The following is an 18379-nucleotide window of genomic DNA, read 5'->3' as shown; positions in this document are numbered from 1 at the left end:
CTTCTATGATTTTATGATTCTATGATCTTCTCAGCATTCAGGATATATATTTTTGTCTGTCAGTGTCATTCCATGCATTCAAGGAAAAGGCAGGAGAAATCAGGATGGGAAACACCTTCCCGGATTACTCAAAGTCCAGGCTGGACTCTTTGTAGGGAAAGCCAGGTTCGAACTCAGTTGTGGTCCTCACCAGCATATGCAAGGTCACAGTTGTTATAAAAAACTTAGAAAAAATGTTGATTGTGAGTAGTCTGTGTGGCCGAGCTGCAGAGCGAGCCCTGTTGCGGTGTCTGGGGGGCCTCAGCACCCTCCAGGCACTGGATGGATCAGACCTTGACGTGCCAGTAGGTCAGGCTGCAACCAGCAGAACAAATTCCTCCTGTGCTGGCAAGACCCAAGCCCTGTCCCTGCGGCGGGAACTGCCACCCCACAGCATTAAAGAGATCAGATTTACAAGGAGGATAAAGCCAAACTGTCCCCCGAGGCCATGTGCCTGCTGCCACCTTGGAAAGGGCTTGGGATTGGGACAAGCTCTGTGGCTGGATGCTGGGGGAACACTATGCCAGGGGAGGGGGCCCCTAATTTGGTGTCCCCCCCTTTCCCTGTGCAGAAGCAGCGTGCCATATCCCCCAAAGGCAGCGATGCTGGCGAGGGCAACACCAGCGTGTGTGCGCCAGTTCTGCAGGGCTGTGCGAGCTGCTCGCATCCATCTGCAGGTGGCAGCATGGGCCAGGGGGGCGCAGGGTGGGCTGTGCTGGGGACTCCACTGCAGGAAAAGTCTACAGCATAATTAAAAATAATAATAATAATAATAATAATAATTTTTTTTTGCTGCCCTGATTTTTTCCCCTCTTCAGTTTAAAATTCCTTATTGCCTTTAATCAAACTCAGGTGAGATTCATGAGTTTGGTAAATTTAGCGATTTTTTTTTTTTTTTTAATCCCAGGTTATTCTTTTTTTAAAAACCAACACATGAAAAAAAAGGTGGGCTTTTGCCAAGCAGGTTTTCCCAAGTTCTCATAGCTCTGCATTGTGTGGCTCGGTGTCTGGAGCAGGCTCCAAGCCCGACTTCCAAACGACCTGGAAAGGGTCCTAAACCAACGTGGCTGCAGGCAAGTGGGAGTTGAGCTCTGCGGATCACTGAGCGCTGGAGGAGACACACAGGAATCCCCAGTTGTGAAAGCTGCTTCACCTCCAAAAGGCAGGAAAACTCACACGCTCCGGGCTTGTAGTTTGAAAGGTATTTAGTGATACTGTTTTCCTGGAGATGTCTAAGTAAGACTCAGCTTAATGCTGCCACTTAAGAAAAATAAAGTGAAGTTATTCTATCATCTTGCTATCTCTGTGAAAGAAAAAGAAGTAAATACACAACAACAATTGCTTTTTACCTTCCCATTGCTCCAAATATTGAATCTAGCCGTGGCTGAGTCCCAGATGGTGAAGCATTTAACTTCATTTTCTAACCTCTTTTGAGGCTCAGTTTAATTTATTAAGAGGTTACTCTCAGGACAGATCACGCGACACGTAAGTGTAAATTGAACCAGGTAGATCTGTGATTTACTAACTGGGTGACTTGCAAGCTCAAAAATAGGAATGCTCTAATACACGCCGCAGTCAGACAGAAGTCGCTGGTGTGTTCCAGGTACCTGTGGAGAGGGCAGGATCAAGTCCGAAATCCAAAGTCTTTCCTTGCCTGTGGTGGCAGCACATCTCTCATTTAACTCTCTTCTGAGCTGTACAAGCAGTGAGCTCAAATTTCACCTCCATTCACAGCCTTAGCCTTGGCCTGGAAGTGAATTTGTTCAGTAGTCACCGTGAGAAATGCCGTTAGCCCCTCCAAGTCCAGAAGCGGGATTTCTAGTTTTTCCTCTCCTCCTGCAATAATTCAGTGTGTCACCTGGCCTCACTGATGCCTTTTGAGCTGAGTATGCACCACAGCTGGAAAGCCATCCTTATTTTCCCTTTTTTTTTTTTAATACTTCTTGAAGCATCCCTTCCTGTGTCACCTTCTTCCCTTGTTTTGGGGATGGGGTGCTGTGCTGTCCCCTCCATGCTCTGTTACCATGTAAAACCACCGCAGGCTCCTCTGCTTGGCTCAGGGTCCTTGAGCATCTGTGCTGACCTGCTCCTCCGGGTCAGGATACCAACAGCAACACTTGTGGTCACCCTGCTAGTTCCAAAAGCCAGACATTTTCACCATATCAGGCCAATACACACCATTTTAATGCCCATCGTGAAATGCACAGAGAACTTAAGGCAGAGCTGGTGTGAATGCACTGTCTCTCCTTCAGTGGAGCAGGGTTCATGCCTAGCAAAGCTCTGAATTAAAGCCTTTCAGGAGGAGATTGGGATCCTCCTAGCTGTTTCCCAGATGAGGAAAGAGTGACCGGTGACTTCATTGCAAGCAAAAGAAGATGAACGCGTGCCAGGCAGTGATGGTCCAGGCGATAGAGCTGTTTTCTGCTCAGCCGCTGTTTTATTGTAGCTTTTGGAAGCAGCACCAGCGCTGTGGTTATTAATTTATTATTATGTGAATTCCAGCTGTTGATCGTGTGTTTCACCCATGAGCTGAAAAACAGCCCCTCGCTGAGGCTGAGAGTAAATGAATTTCAGATTTCCTCGCAGAAGAGCGTCCGCCCGAGCCGGCGTTGGCGACGGGGACTCGCGGCACACGGTGGGACAGTGCCCGCGGCGTGGGGAACGGCGACTTGCAGTTTGGTGGGGGAACGGGCTGGATTGCCACAGCTGGGGGGAGCTGAAGAGCTGCTGAAAAAGGGCTTTGGTTTAAAGAAACCTCCTCCTCTAAGGCAGGGGTAGGGTTTTGTGTCTGGGAGGGGGGTGTGCAAAGAACCGGCCATATGTTTTAGTCCAGTCGTTATAAATTATGCCCACTCTTGCCTTGGTGCGGTGTCAAAGATGAAGCGAGGGTGTTTTATTAGCAACAGAGATAAATTCAGACTCAGGGCTCCATGGGATGGGAACGGAACGACTGGCTTGTAGGGTCTTCCCAGCATCTCCCAAAGATAAGCCCAGTTCTGCCACCCTCCAGCAGCACCTTGGTCTGGTATTTTGCAACACAGCAGCCCCTGCCCCTTTGGTTTTCCCTGTCCGGTGTTCATACTTGATGTTTAAATCACTTACAAAGACATTTAATTCTCTTTCACATGCCAGCACATGGCCCTTGTAAGCCTTTAGGGTTGGGGGCGAGGAGGGGGGTGTTGGCTTTTGCGAGCAGTATGTACATTAATTCCAACATAAAGAGCTGCAGTAAATCACTTAATGCCTGAATCAAGTTAGTTGTTGTTGTTTTGGTGAATTGGGACCATATTCGGGACTATAATAACCTAATAATGGACAGTGCAGGCATAGACCACACTGTAATGTATATTGTAGGGGAATATGGTAATAGTCTGAAATGGCAATTCTCCTAAATAAATAGCACATCAACTTACTTAAACCTAATCATAAATGGGACAAATTGGACCCATGTGCAAACAGAAACCTGAGCAGAACGCAGGAGTTAAAGAAGCCATTGTTTCCCAGCCTGACCCTGGGCAGAGAAAGCCTGTGTCAGGTTACATCTGTTAAAATGATTCTAATGCCAGCCCAGTATTTTAATTATAAATATATAAAACATTTAATAAGAAGACATTCTGGGCTTACTAAGTCTTTAAAAACTGGATGTGGGCGGAGTGGGTAGAATGGTATTCCATGTGCCCCAGACAGAGTGCCAGCGCATAATGATTGAATGTTTTCCTGTAATAAATTGAAAAAATCTGGTTTGTAAGAATGGATCCAAATCACTTGGCATTAGAAAGGTAATTTGTTACCTAGCTTCCTCTTGGAAACGGCCTGCTTCCAAGTTTGCTGGAACTTAGTTTCTAGGGACTGCAATGTCCAAAAAGAGAAAGAAAGAACAACCAGGATGCTTACGGCTCTGATGTTAACACACACACACACGACACATGCTGTTGTTTCTGTCTCTTTCCTTTTTTTTTATTAATTCTCGGTTTTTCAGTCCTCCCTCTCATGGCTCCAAACACAAGATTCAGCAGCCAAAATAAAAGAGGTTACTCAGGACAAAAGCCAGATCTATAGCCACCTTCTTTGTACCTTTCCAAATCTCAAGCCTGCTTAATTATGATTAATTGCCACATGGATAATCAGATACAGTTTCAAAAGGTTGGAGATGACAGTCCAAGGACACCAGGGAAGAAGGAAGGTTCGCCTTTGTTACAAGCAAAGAAAAAAAAATACCAGGTCCCTTCCTCAGCCCATAACCTTTTCTTATTTTAACAATTCCAAACGGAATTAATACCATCAGTATATTGTTCCCGCTCCTGGGAACTGAACTTCAACTGTACAATTTCTGCAGCTGTCAGTTTTTTCAGCCCTCCTGTCAATAACGCAATGTTGGGGTGCCCTTCTTCTTGAATGAAAGCAGTTTCAAGTTTCTGCTTTATGTCTGTGCTTTCTGGGTGGCGTGACATGATGAGAAAGTATAAAAAAATAATAACAGCAGTTAAAAAGCTTCCACTCTTGACTTAACTGGATCAAATGTAATAGACTACAGTCTTTTCTCCCGATTTCCTCTGCTTGTTTTAGAAAACACTGTGAAAAGTGCAGGAGATTTTGTCTTGCCAGCTCTTTCCTCCATTTAAAATCCCTTTGGCTAAGTCAAGGATCACAGTATGTCATTTCCAGCCTAACAGAAGTGCTGGGCCTTGTTCAGCTCCTATTACTAGGAGGCAAATCCCTAGGTTGCAGGCGCCAGTGTTTCTCCATTTGGCTCCTTTCCCAGTATTGTTTCCTTCATTACATTCCAGAGTGCCTCTCAGCCAGTTAATGTTTGCACTGGGAGGTCCAAATATCCAGCAATCAGCACTGAACTTTTCTCTTTTTGTTGAGAATTGCAGGTTTCAAATGCAATCACTGGCTTTAAAGAAAAACTTACAGGTGAACACAACAGCACTAATTTCCATTTTATTCACAAACAGTTATATTTTCTGCAGTTTCTCCATGTGCACTCGTAAAATGGTTTCAGGAGGTGCCTAGGTTTTTCAGAGCTTGTAGGGGCTGGAGTTGTTTTATGCATTTTGGGGTAAATGCTGCCCTCCACACACCTCTCCCACGCACACAACAACTCCTATGCTCAGATATCATCTCTGAGTATTATTCCTAGTGAAGCCACTGCATTATCATTATTATGAAAACTGTAGTGAGCTGAAAACGGATGCAATAATTTGGATTGCATGAAGGGTCAAAGCGTTCACACTGGCTTACGCCTCACCCCTGCGAGCACAGGGTGGGAGGTTTGGTTTTTAAATTGCTTTTGGTGTCATTTAATTTGTAAGAGTAAGGGCAAGTCACAACCTTTTGTGCCGTTTGCATGGGGGGGGTTCATGCTCTGGGTTTTCCATGGGTATTGATTTTCCCATGTGGACGACTGGGGGTGGCTTTGGGGGGTTCCACTGAGATGCACCCAGCATGGGTGGTCACCTCTGAGAGCATCACTCCCTCCTGTTCTTCTGCCACCATAATCTCCTGTAAACAGCGACAAAACTTTCTGTACGTTGACAGAGGATGAGGCCCTTTGTTTTCAGAAGCTGTGTCAGCCATACCTTGGGCAATTTGAATGGTTCTATACGAAGACTTTGGATAAGACAGCCCTGTATAGTTTGCTTTCTATGGGTTTACTATTAATTTTCAAGAACTAGCTTGATAGTCATAGGGTCATAGGCTTGATTAAGCAATTAAAAAGTCCACAACAGAAAAAAATGCAAAGGTTGGGAAATCCTCAGTGTTTTCCATAAAGCCTCCAGCTATGCATCCACCCATGATCGTATGTCATATGGATGGTGTCATAGCGTCCTAAGGGTGCTAGCTCACAGCGATGATATCGAATTCATGGAAGTGTATATGCTCAGAGAGAATACTAATGTTAACTCAGTCTAAATAACAACACTGCCAAAGGAGGAAAGCAAAAGATGAAATACAGTGGATTTCAGGAGGCAACGAGCTCTCATTTATTAAGATCACAGGCATTTTACAGGTTACAAATCATAAAGCAGAAATAACTTCATAATATACAGGTCAGGAATGTGCATGGGATATTGAGGAACTATTTCCTTGGCAATAATCTGCCACAGATAGTCAGAAGCGTGCCTTTTCTGGCACAACAAATCATTGCTGATTAATTTTGTCTGCCTTTGTCTCAGAGAAGCAACGAGACACTTCACTCTGCATTTCATACTTACTTCCACTCTATTCTTTCGTAATGCATAATTTTTTGCAAGATAGGCCAAACACAATGCTCTTTGTTTTACATCTTTGACATCATTTTTGCTTGAACACAGTATACCAGACACTAGTCCAAGCCCACCAAAGGATCTGTTTGGTCCCCAGCCCCCCTTTGCCACCGCTGGAGATGTATCCATCCATGGACCTGCTGAGGAGATGGTGGAGGGTTGGACACGGTACCAGCATCAACAAATCGGGAACGTTTTCCTCTCCGCTGGCATTCAAGGACAAGTCCCAACATGAGTAGTGGAAATCACCACAAGAAGAAAAACTGAAGTTTCTCACTTCAGGAGTGGCAAAAGCTGGGCTGGATGGATGCAGCTGTGAAGTCAAGGGGAGGGCTGTACGGCACCGCAGCATCTTCCCCCACCCTTTATCTATTGCATTCTAGAGCCAGCCAGGCCGGGTGAGGGTCTGCCTCATCGGCTGCACCTAAGAACTTCACAGCATCCCCAGAAGGACAATAGATACGATAAATGCCAAAGGCAATGCCAAACCCATAACTTTCCTATCATTAAGATAACATTCACAGCTATTAAACATCAACAGATCAGACATGGAGGATCTCCAAAGCATGTGTGAACTTCTCCGGGCTCCTTGTACTGTTGGTGTGAGACAGCTGCGCGGGTGATTATTTCTGAGCATACTCTCCACTTTCTCAAAGTTTCTCTGCTTTCAATAGAAATTCCCAATTCCACACTGGTTATTATGGATCACTCTGAAATGGGCTGAGGGAGGCTTTTCAAGAAATGAGACAGGGGCTCAGGAGAACCCGGGCAGGCAGGATTCTCTGCTCTGATAGACAAACATGGAGTAGAAGTGGACAGAGGAGGTTTTGGAGGTTTGTTCATCAGTTAAAAGCATTCCCACAGGAAGATGTAGGGGGATGAATAGTGCCCTTAAAAAACCCCGTAATTGCAAGGTAACCAAAACATTTTATTTAATGGTTTGTGGTCGCTGTCAGATTTGGAGAGAAGAGTGACTTCTGTTGCTCCCCATCAATGCCTTAAATCCCCTTCACAGTGTACAGACTCCATGGTTCACAACAAGGGTAAAGAAAAATCACGTTCTGGGGGGAAAAAGTTGTAGCACCAAGACTTCCTGCAGAACAAAGTCTGGGATATCAACCGCCCACCATCTGCAGAGATTGTGTATTCAGGGCAGAATCATAGAATAGTTTGGGTTGAAGGGACCTTCCCAGCTCCCCCAGTGCCCCCCCTGCCATGAGCAGGGACACCTTCACCAGCTCAGGTTGCTCAGAGCCCCATCCAGCCTGGCCTGGGATGTCTCCAGGGATGGTTCATCCACCACCTCTCTGGCCAACCTGGGCCAGGCTCTCACCACCCTCAGGGCCAACAATTCCTTACTCATGCCCAGCTTGAATCTCCCCTCTCCTGGTTTAAAACCATCCCCTCTTGTCCTGTCACAGCAGCCCCTGCTAAAAAGCTTGTCCTCATCTTTCTTACAGGCCCCTTTTCAGTACAGAAAGGTGGCAATAAGGTCTCCCTGGAGCTTCTCTTCTCCAGCTGAACACCCCAGCTCTCTCAGCCTGTCCCCCAGCAGAGCTGTTCCAGCCTCGGATCATTTCTGTGGCTCCTCTGGCCCCTCTCCAGCAGGTCCATGTGTGTCCTGTGCTGAGGACCCCAGCTGCAGTCCTTTGGTCAATACATTTCTGGGGGTTTATACCCGCCCAGAGAAGCTCCTGGGCTGGATTTCACTTTCTTGTCTGAAGCTGGGTTGGTTTTGCTTCTTTCAGGTAAGGCAACACTTCCCAATATCTCCTCCCACCCCAATATCTCCCAAATGAGAGAAAATGAATGAACCCTGGCCCTGGGCACTGCAGCAGTTCCTGGGAAAGTGGAGCTTCCTAATTGGGGCTGGTGGAAACCTGGAGAGGTGACTAGTTTCTCTGTTTACCTAATTCATCTTGCATGTCACTGAAGTTATCAGGAAAAATAGTATTGCTGTTAGGGGTTATGGTTTCTGTTGTTAGTGCTTGCCTCCTATTCACATTCCCTGAGCCACCACCTTCATCCTCATCGCTTTCATCCATCAGAACGATAAGCAAACCAAAACCAGTGTGTTCATAACATTTCCTCCAACTCTAAAAAAAAACAAAATAAACAACAACCAAAAAAATAATAAAAAAAACCCAAACCAAACCAAAACCAGAAACAACCCCAAAGCTGAAAGAAAACAGTCAATAGATGCTGATTTTCTCACTTAACTTATTTTATAGTAATTCTCTCTGATTTTCTACCAAGACACCCACCTGACCTTCCTTTCCCTCCAGTCTCTCCCAGTAGTGGCCAAATGCTGCTAATCATGTGAGATTCAGCCCATGGAAACAGGCTACAACTAAGAGAAATTTACCCTTTGACCTTAATGCCTTCGTGTGCACAATAGAGACCAAGAAATGTCTTTGCTAAAAGGAATGCATTTTCCTTGGCAAAAAAGGATTTTTTAGACCAAATCAAATTAATGCCATAAATAGAAATTTTTTTTTGCTGTTTCACAAAAGCAACACAAATAAAATAGAAACAATTTGGTTATTTTAGAATGAAGAATGACAAAACACATTTTCCAAGAATTTTCAAGGAACTAAAAGTAGAACATCATGAATGTTTTTGCTTCTCTCTACGTAACTGAAAGTGATTTACAAGCATGAATTAATTCTGAATTAATGCACTGCATTGAAGCAGGGATTAGTTAGCCCAAAGTTGTCCATAGACAGTTTAGTTGGGAGAGCATCTTCAGAGCACACTTCTCCATGTCTGGTGCGAGCCAAAAATGTCTATGGTAACTAAAACAATAATCTCTATGAAAAAAAAAAAATTGGAAAAATGTTCAAAATAATTTTAGCTCCCTTTGTTATCTGAAAATAAGGAGGAGGCTCCACATCATCCGAGCAGTGAGTTTTTGTGCATCACCAAGTGCTTTGCAGGGCATCACTCAGCCATGACCTGTTGAGGCACATTTTTAGCTACAGGGGCTGGGATGCATGGAGCTGAAGTGAAGAGTCTTGCTCACTCACCAAGCCTGTTGCAAGACCTGGGAACAGCACTTTCCTGCTTTTCCCATCCACAAGGAGCAAAGCTGATATTTTTCAGTCTAGATTACTATTTTCTTTTTCAGATTAAGGAAAACAAAAATGAGAAAGAAAGAAAAGTGGTGACTCATTGCAGTTTCTTTGCTGAAACACAGCTGCCCTTGTCACAGGAACATGATTCTTAGAACTCGCATCCAGAATTTATTGCAAAATAAAACTGAAACTTTTAAAAACAACAAGACTAAATGATGCTTCTAATTCTTTTTTTAATATGTATTTGTGAGTGTAGATCCAAGCTCCAGCCATGATCAAGGGTGGGAATGGAAACTTGAGAGAAACTAAGTTCTTGTGAAATTTTCAGACAAATTTTGCAAACCCACACAGCTGGAGAAGCTTCAAAATCAGTATGTGCTTTTTAAAGCTTTGATGCTTTTGGACTTCTTGGAATTCCTTCTGTGGCAGATCAATATAACAACACCCACACCACCACCCCAAGGTAATATTGCATTTTTTCTCTGGTCTTGTTTTTGAAAATGTGCAATAAGCCCAATGATCCAAACGCAGGAAATAAAAGGACTATGTAGGTGTGTAAACCTACTCTATATTCCAACAGTACAATCTCTCCTATTTAGGAAAAACATTCCTTGCTTTGCTATGATCTTTCTGCTTCCAAAACACCGAGACCTTACGTCTGACTTACTGAACTTTGAATTGCCACCTCGCCGATATTAATAATTTACTCATTAGCCTAGTGCCACACTACTGCAAATGAACTTACACCTTGGGGATAAACCTGCCTCATTCAGGAAAACTGTTCAGAAGTGACATTCACCGGTTGGAGAAGTTTCTCATAAGCCTAAAGCTTGAGCTGCTTCTTAATATGTTTGATACTGAACAGTTCCTCAAAGAGAAGGGGGAAAATACATAAGGGAATCAAGAAGAGAAGTGTTTCTGCAGTGGCTTTTACTCATCCTGAGTAAAACAGAAGGAAAATTTTGCCATGTAAGCCAAGTGTGATTGACATTTGCAGCCTCCCCTTTATTTAATAAGCTAGCTCAGTAAGAAAAACGTGCAGGTGGTGTACAGGGAAAGAGCGCAAAGTGGGAGATGGGAGGGAGAGAAAGATGACCTGGTTTTGCTTCCAAGCTAATTTTACATCACTTTACCTATATTTAGTTACATTTCTATTTAATAGGGTTGCAACTCTTGGACTGAGATTCTCGTTGTTGTTTTCGGAGTGATTCAGATTTCTAAGAACTGGTGGTGGCTGGGTTTTTGTTGTTGTTTTCCTAAGACTTCATGACCTTCTTCCATGAGTTTATTTTAGATATAGTGGAATGTCCCAGAGAAAATTCCAAATGGTCCTTAATATATGAAATGTTTCCAGAAAGGAGAAATTCTCAGTGGACTATGAAAGTATTTTTCAATCATGGTGTATAGCACATGAACCACAGCTGAGTTTTTTTCAGTATGAAATTATTGCCCAGTGGGTTAAAAGAAAATAAAGGATAATGGGATTTTTCTGTAAGGCTGGAGCATTCACAAGGGCTTCCTCCCCACTAGATGTCACTGGAACTTTTTGAAATGTTTGGAAGAAACAACCCCAAATTCTCCAGGTTTTGAGCTTTCCTTTAAACATGAGACTTGGGCGAGGTTGGCTCATTAGCCTTGCAAGGGAATCCAGATGGACAGAAGGTTAATCATGCAAAGTTCGTGGTTAGGCATGGAGCTGGGGAAAAATCAGGTGAAACTCATGAGGCTTGGCTTTGTGCTTGGAGGTTTTGTCCTTCTTTGGGAAACCCAAAAGGAATCAAAGAAAACACCTGGACACAGCATTTGGCTGGGACATCTTCAAAGAAAGAACATGGTCCTACAGAAAATGTGTTGCACCTTCTACCAAGCCAGCAGTGGCCCAGTGCTGGGATGACCAGACCAGCTGGGCTTTGGGACATCATCCAATCTGCCATAGAAAAAAGAAAACAGAAATTCTGACAGCTTGTGTCATGAAATTTTCCATGGCTGTCCTTCTCAGAAGCACCGATGTTCACCCCATGCCACTAAGGAGGGCATCTCCTTCTCAGATTGTTGGGTCTACTATTTAAATTCTCCCTGTAGTTCCAATTGACTACAGGAATCTTCTTCCATTCTTATTCAGAATTCAGTTTAGTGTGATTATGTGGCCATGCATCAAATATGGCAGTATAATATGTCCTTTCATCTACTTGCCATAATACATCCCTTTTAGTGCCACATAAATCCCTGAAAATATTGCTGTCTTCTGCTCTTGAGATTCTTCATGTGCCTCTTTGCCTTACTGCCTTCCTCTTCTATTGTTTCTCCAAGCTGAATTAATTCACTTTTTTCTTTTTTTCTTCCCTAATGTCAGTGCTCTGCTCCTGAGCAGACACCGGTGAAACAACAGAGTCAGAGAGGAGCCAAGAGCAACCCAGCCGCTGGCACAACACCTGTCCCAGCTCCAAATTGCTCCATCTCCTCCTGTAGATAAAGTGGGGAGCAGCTCCCGGGTGTCCATGTCTGCTGTTGGAGCAGCGGCAGACGTCCTCACGGAGCTGGGAAGTTGTAATTGAGGAATTACAGGAGCCAGCATGGTGCTCCTGATCCTCCCAGACCAAAGCTGCACCCCAGGAATGACAGCAGGTTGTCTCCTTCGCTGTCGCTGGGAGACCCACCAGCACAGCAGATGTGTTTTTATTTTACATAGGTAACAAATGGGCACCAAATACCATGAAGCTCTTTCCATCCATGAAAGTGTAAGATTTGCAGCAACACTGGCAACTACTTCTTCCTCACTGAAACTCGTTTTCATAACTCTTTCTGTAGGATTAATCACGTCTTCATCATGTTGGCTCCTTGTCTTGCTCCAGACAGGCAATGAGGGCACCAGCCTGGCCATGTCCCATGGCAGTGACATGGTCACACACCTGCCCAGATGTCCTCCTGCATTTCACAGGTTCTGACTTGGTTAATTAATTGGTAACCTAATTGTATCACTTCACGATAACCCCCTAGAAGGCATAGTTGTGTTATGTGGGGCAAGCACAACAAAAAAAAAAGGTATATTCCCTTATATAACTTCTGTATTAAGTTGTTATTATATTAAGCCAGCAAAGTTTCAGCCTATTCAATATTCAGTAAATTTAAGAAAATGAATTGAAGCTGCTTGCTTATTTTAATATGTACTCCCGAAGACATTTTTGCAGTTTTTTTGTGGTTTAATTAAAGCCTCATGGCAATGGTATGCTCCTTTCTACCTACTATGCCAGCGGTTAAAAATTACGGGGCTTCAAGTACCCTGCATGTCTTTAATTGCTCTACTGAAGATAAAAGGGTAGCGATATTTTTATCACAACTTTTACAGCAAGGAAAATTAAAAATGCCCCTTACCCAAGTGAGTGGAGCAAACCACGAGCAGCAACATCTCCGCCTCCTCGCCCCTGCCCCACTGGTGTCCAGACTTTAACTTGTGCCCTTTCATTTTGCAGCCCATTTTGGGGAATATTTCATTCTGCTGTATGTCCCGATGAGCAAAGCAACGTCCCCACCACACTTCTTAACATTAAAAAAAATAGTGTTGAAATCTCTAAATTAAGAAAGTACAGGACAATGCAGAAGAAGGTTACAAGTATATTAGGATAAGGGCACCACAATTATATGAAGAAGTCTGGAGAGAAAAGATTACATTGTTCTGACAACAACATTTTTCAAACATTTAGACCTTTAATATCATTAATTTAAAGTACAAGATTAAATATTTTGTGCAAATACTAGACAACAGCAAAGAGCTCCACATATTAGGATTTGAAACAAATTGAAAGCATGCAAGACATATTCATTTCTTAAGCAGTTTAGTTAAAAAATCGGTATTGTCTCTATCAGGATTAATTGACGGTAACTCTTTGTGTTCAAATGGATTTAACTTCACTGTGGTTTGTTTTCTAGATATCATTGTCCTCCAATAATCATGGATAAAGGGAAATGCAAAAGGACAGATCAAGTAAAAATATATCTTCACATCATAAACAGAGAATTATGTTTAAATTTCATTACTAAATGAGATTTCAGCTTCCTATACCATGCTTAATCCTGCACTATAAAAGATGTATAAAACCTACTGACAAATTCTAACAGACTTTGTGGAAGTTGCATATATTGATTAAAACATCAAGCAGTTACATACAAACCAATAATGAATTACTTCTTGTTGGAAGATAAAACTTTGTGATATTTAAAATTACAGACTTGAAAGTAAGTAAAATTACCCCTAATTATGCAGAAGGGAGCAACACCTTAGCAGTAAACAAGATAAGCACCTCAAACAGCACTAATAATTTTAATTAACATTTTCTAGTTTCCTTTCACCTCCTTTCAAGGTCATCTGCTACCTTTTCCTGGTACAACGCTACAGCACACTGTTAAAAACTTACATTCCATTATTAATCACGCTGATAAGCCAAAAAAAAAACCCCAAAAAACAACTTTCCAGGACAGATTTTAAAAAATAATTAAAAACAAAATCACTGAATTGTGTGCAAAAGCAAACATTGCATTGTGTAGAATTGTCAGGAAGGTTTTTGCAGGGAATTGCTCTCAGAAGTCAGATTCCAGCAGCTGGGACTCGGTTGGTCATTTGGGGCCTGATTCTGAACACCAGAAGCAATATTCTTCTGAGAAATCTGCAGAAGCCCGTTAATATTTGAGGTGTAAATTGACAAATTTGGATTATGCCCAAATTGTTAGATATTCAGATTGTAATCAAAGTTCAAAAGATTCCTAAGGTGGGAACACTGAAAATGAAAATTTGGCAAGATGTGATAAACTACACAGTATTTGTGTTATTTTTTTCTTGAGCACCAATTAATAAATGTGTGTTCAAGATTCATGATTTTCCTAAGCTCTTGCTAAACTCCTACAAAAAGTTGGTAGGAAAAGGACTTTGTTATATCAGTGGTTTTGTTCCATGCCACAAATTTCATGTACGAGGTCACTTGGAATATAATGTGTAGTGAAAGAATCTCATTAGGCTAAAATGAATGTAAAATGTGTCAATTTGATCCAAATGAGAACTGTAGTAAAACCATGTTTGATGTTCATGTGCAATAAATCTTTAACATTTGTCTGTAAAGTATTAGAGAACCCATAGGGAAATCTCTATTTGTGATAGCTGCACATTTTCAATGATTTTTCCTATAATCCTTTGTTGACATTTAGCATATGGTACCAGAAAAGAAGATCCTAAAATGAGAATTATTACTTATTATTCTAAGGTAAACAAGATGGACACCTTGGATATCGGTTTTCTGAGAAAGACAAAAATCATGAAAACATCCTTCTATCAGTAGTGACTGCTCATCTTTCAGTTGCTGCTGGGTGCAAACGTATGGAATCAAAGGTGCCTGACCCAGTTGAGAATCAATTCGGCGTTAAAACCTCTGACGGCCCCATCCTGCCAGTTGGGTTTTATTTTGATATATTCATATTGTTAATTACTGTTGTATTTCAATTTTCTCTCTAGTATTTTTGTTCATTCATAATAGCTTTATGGTTCAGTGGACCGAAATGACTAAAATGAAAGATTTCTAAGATTTCTTTTGGGAGTAATTTACAAAAGACCACAATTTTTTAATTGCTCCTGATGTTTAGTTCTGGATATCTGGAAGAGGAGAAATCAGCCCAACTCTTTTAGTTGCCACACCAACCGTATCGGATCTGTATTTTTCGCTCCGTTCCTTGCAGCCCACCGGCCCTATTTTGAGGTCTGTGTTATAGCCGTGCCACCGTGTTTATATTTCTGCAGCTCACACTTGCTTTTGCAAGAGAATTACGAGCTATTTGCATCCTTTGAGGAGGCTCAGGGAATAACGGGTGAAATGTCAGAAACAATTAAGAAAAATGGAGGCATTTCATTTAACCAGTAGAAGAAATACATAACTTTTTGCTGAATGACTGAACTCAGAGTGCCACAAGATTGCTACAATATGAGTTCTGGCTCCCGATTATCATGAAGTTTTATAAAAAAAAAAACAACCTTACAACACTCGCATGCCAAAGGTTGCAACACAGGCTTTGGCAGGAAACTCGAAAATGCTCCAGCATGGGAAAAGTCTTCAAGCAAACTTGCATCTGTGCTGATTTAGGTTTTTCAGCCAAAGCAACAGCAGCTTTCCGAAGCCAAGTCATGACTTTATGGCCAGAGCAACAGCACTCGCTGGGAAGCTGCTCAGCATCAGCCCAGCCGTGCCCCGGCAAACCCTCTTCCCCATCTCCCCCCAACCACACCAGCCGTTTTTCATAGCGTTTGTCCATCTCATTATTGCTGTGCAGGCCCTTTATCAATAAATGTGGTGTTCTCGGTCGAGTTTTCTTTGGCTTGCAGTCTGCTTTACAAAACCACCGCATATTTGACAGTTTGCCCCAGTTAAAAAATTCTTTGGTCAGAGAAAGCCCGGAGAATGAAACAGTATCTGGTGTTGTAAAATCTTGACCAGATTCTGAAATATTGCCTAAGCGCCTGTCAACTCGACGGTGATTTCTCCAGGTCATGGTTTAAAGGGGAACTGACGGTACCGTCTGCTGAATGCTTGGTCTGCACTATATCTTTTTCAGGGGTACACGTAGTCACCTTTAGCAGTCACCGTTTTCCAACCCTCTCTATTTTTGACAGTACATTTACTTCCATACATAGATTGCAAGCTAAACATAGGAAAACTGCTTCTTTATTTCTCTGTTTCTGTCTGAGGAATTATCAATTACCTAATAACCCTGGAGAAAAAAATCCACCTGAGGCCGAAGTGGAGATGTTAATAATAACACACCAAACTTTTCATCCCAGCTCTCACAGGGCTTTTCCAATGATGTTGGGCCCATTATTCAGCTTTTTCAGCTGAAGAAACTGAGGCACAGGAAAATGAAAGGTCCAGCAGGCCAAAGGTAAATTCGATATAAAATACAAATTCTGGTGCAGTGCTCTTTCTGTCCAAACACCAGTGGGACCAGATTCCTGGCATGTCTATCAGCACTAAAATGAAAACCCAAAGCATCTCGATTATAACTTCTAACTGAGCTCACAAATTAAAAGGCTGTGGATAAACATAAAAATTTCTGAATATTCTCATTATCAGACTCAAGTAATTAAAGAAATTCCATCAACAAGTGCTCAATACAGTTTTAAGCATCTGCTTAAAGTCATACTGAAACAAAACATAAGCTTTGGTATTTTGCCAAATAAGGGTAAGATCTTAGGAAGAGTTAGACTAGATCATCCAGCTGTATAAATTATAAATCATTACATTAAAGTGAGTTCAATATATTTATGATCCAATCTCTGACTATTGTAGTTTTGCAGGTTATTTTCCTGAAGGCAAATTTCAGCAGAGCTCTTGGCTCCTTCCTCTGGAGAAACCAGGATGGCCCCAATAAGGGAAATAACCCTTCCAGTTTGGTGGCAATTCCTACAGTCTTAATTAGAACGAAAAAGACCTAGTTCTGCATTTTCCCTTATCAACCCCAGGCTTTTTCGTACCACGTTACTACTTGCTTAAATTCTCAGAGCTTCACACAGTTCTGGGCAGGCTGGCAATGCCTGAAGGACAAACTGTATAGACCTGAGAAGTAAAATATCACTGCAGGACTGGTTGGCATGTGATGCTTCCCCGTGGTTGGGTTGGGTTTGATTGGGTTGTGTTGATTTGATTTGGCTGGATTAAGACACTTACGATGTTTGGACTTCTGGATTGATACTAAGAAGATATTTTTCCTTTCCTTGGGCCTTGACTCAGCATAACCTCTTCATTGGTGTGGCTGTAGGACCAGGGGCAGCCCAGGCTGACCTACACATTCCCCTTGACACCATCTCCTGGCGGGGCCACCCATGGAAAATGAAACCTGTGTCTGCTGCAGGAGCCCCCCAACAGTGGTGTGATGCTGCTGTCAGGACAAGAGGTTCCTGGTGCCCAAGACAGGCCTCGTTCAGCTTTCCAGGAACCAGCACCACTGCATCAGGCACGTTGCTTTTAATGTTATTAATATATTTTTTTTCCTTGGCCTCACTTTATTCTCCTCATTTTGAAACTCTTGACAGGCTTTCATCAAATGCTTCTGACAAACTCAAAGAATATCTAAACTGGGCACTAATAATTTAGTACTGTAATTTTATGGGTATTTTAAAGTTCCTGAGTATTACTATTATTTTATGAAATGAGTTTTCCTCCTTTTCTTTGGTCTTTCTTCCTATGTTCTTCGGTGGAATTATAGGTGAAATGTATTTCTTGGCTGCTGTTTCATCTTTTGTTCATACAGTTAAATATTGCACTCGTTAAAGATTGCACGAGGCCACCACATTAAAATTTTATTGTATTTTTGTATTTATTTTTGGCCTGGATCTGAGGGCCTCTCAGGTCCATATCTTGTGTAATTTTATTGGCTTGTGGGTGGAGGAAAGAACAAAAATGAGGTTTGTGGCTAGAATGTTATCTTTGGCCATTTGCATCTACTTGAGGGCCTGATTCTGCTCTGATTCATAAGCATGTGAATCTTGAGCAGATCCACTGAAAATGAAAAAAATAATGTGATGCAAACCCAATGTAAATTAGGGGAGAATTACCTCCATGGTGGATGCGATGTAAGCATTTTGCTATTTATGATTTAGCTGGAGCTGTTGACTAGCCTCTCTAAAGATAAGAGCCACCTATAACTCAGTTGCAGCCATCTCTGGTTTTACATTTTGACTAATGTCTGCTAGCTAAACCAAAGATTAAAACTGCTTTTTAATGAGCTCTACTGGCTAAAAGTAACAGAGCTGAGACTACAAAACCCATCAGCCTGAGAAGTGCAGCTGAATTCTGTTGACCTCCTCCTTGAGTGAAAAGCACCTTATTCTGCCCTACTTCCATGTTAAAAAAACTGTTGAATTCAAGTAGTAAGACCTGTGGATTTCAGCCTTAATTGCTTCTTTTTATAAAACATTCTTCACATGACCACCACTGTGGTTGCCCATTCTCTCAAGTCTTCCCT

This window comes from Columba livia, chromosome 6 (assembly GCF_036013475.1).
Source record: "Columba livia isolate bColLiv1 breed racing homer chromosome 6, bColLiv1.pat.W.v2, whole genome shotgun sequence".
Classification (NCBI taxonomy): Eukaryota; Metazoa; Chordata; class Aves; order Columbiformes; family Columbidae; genus Columba; species Columba livia.
The sequence above is the reverse complement of the archived record's forward strand: the minus strand, read 5'-3'. Positions refer to the sequence as shown.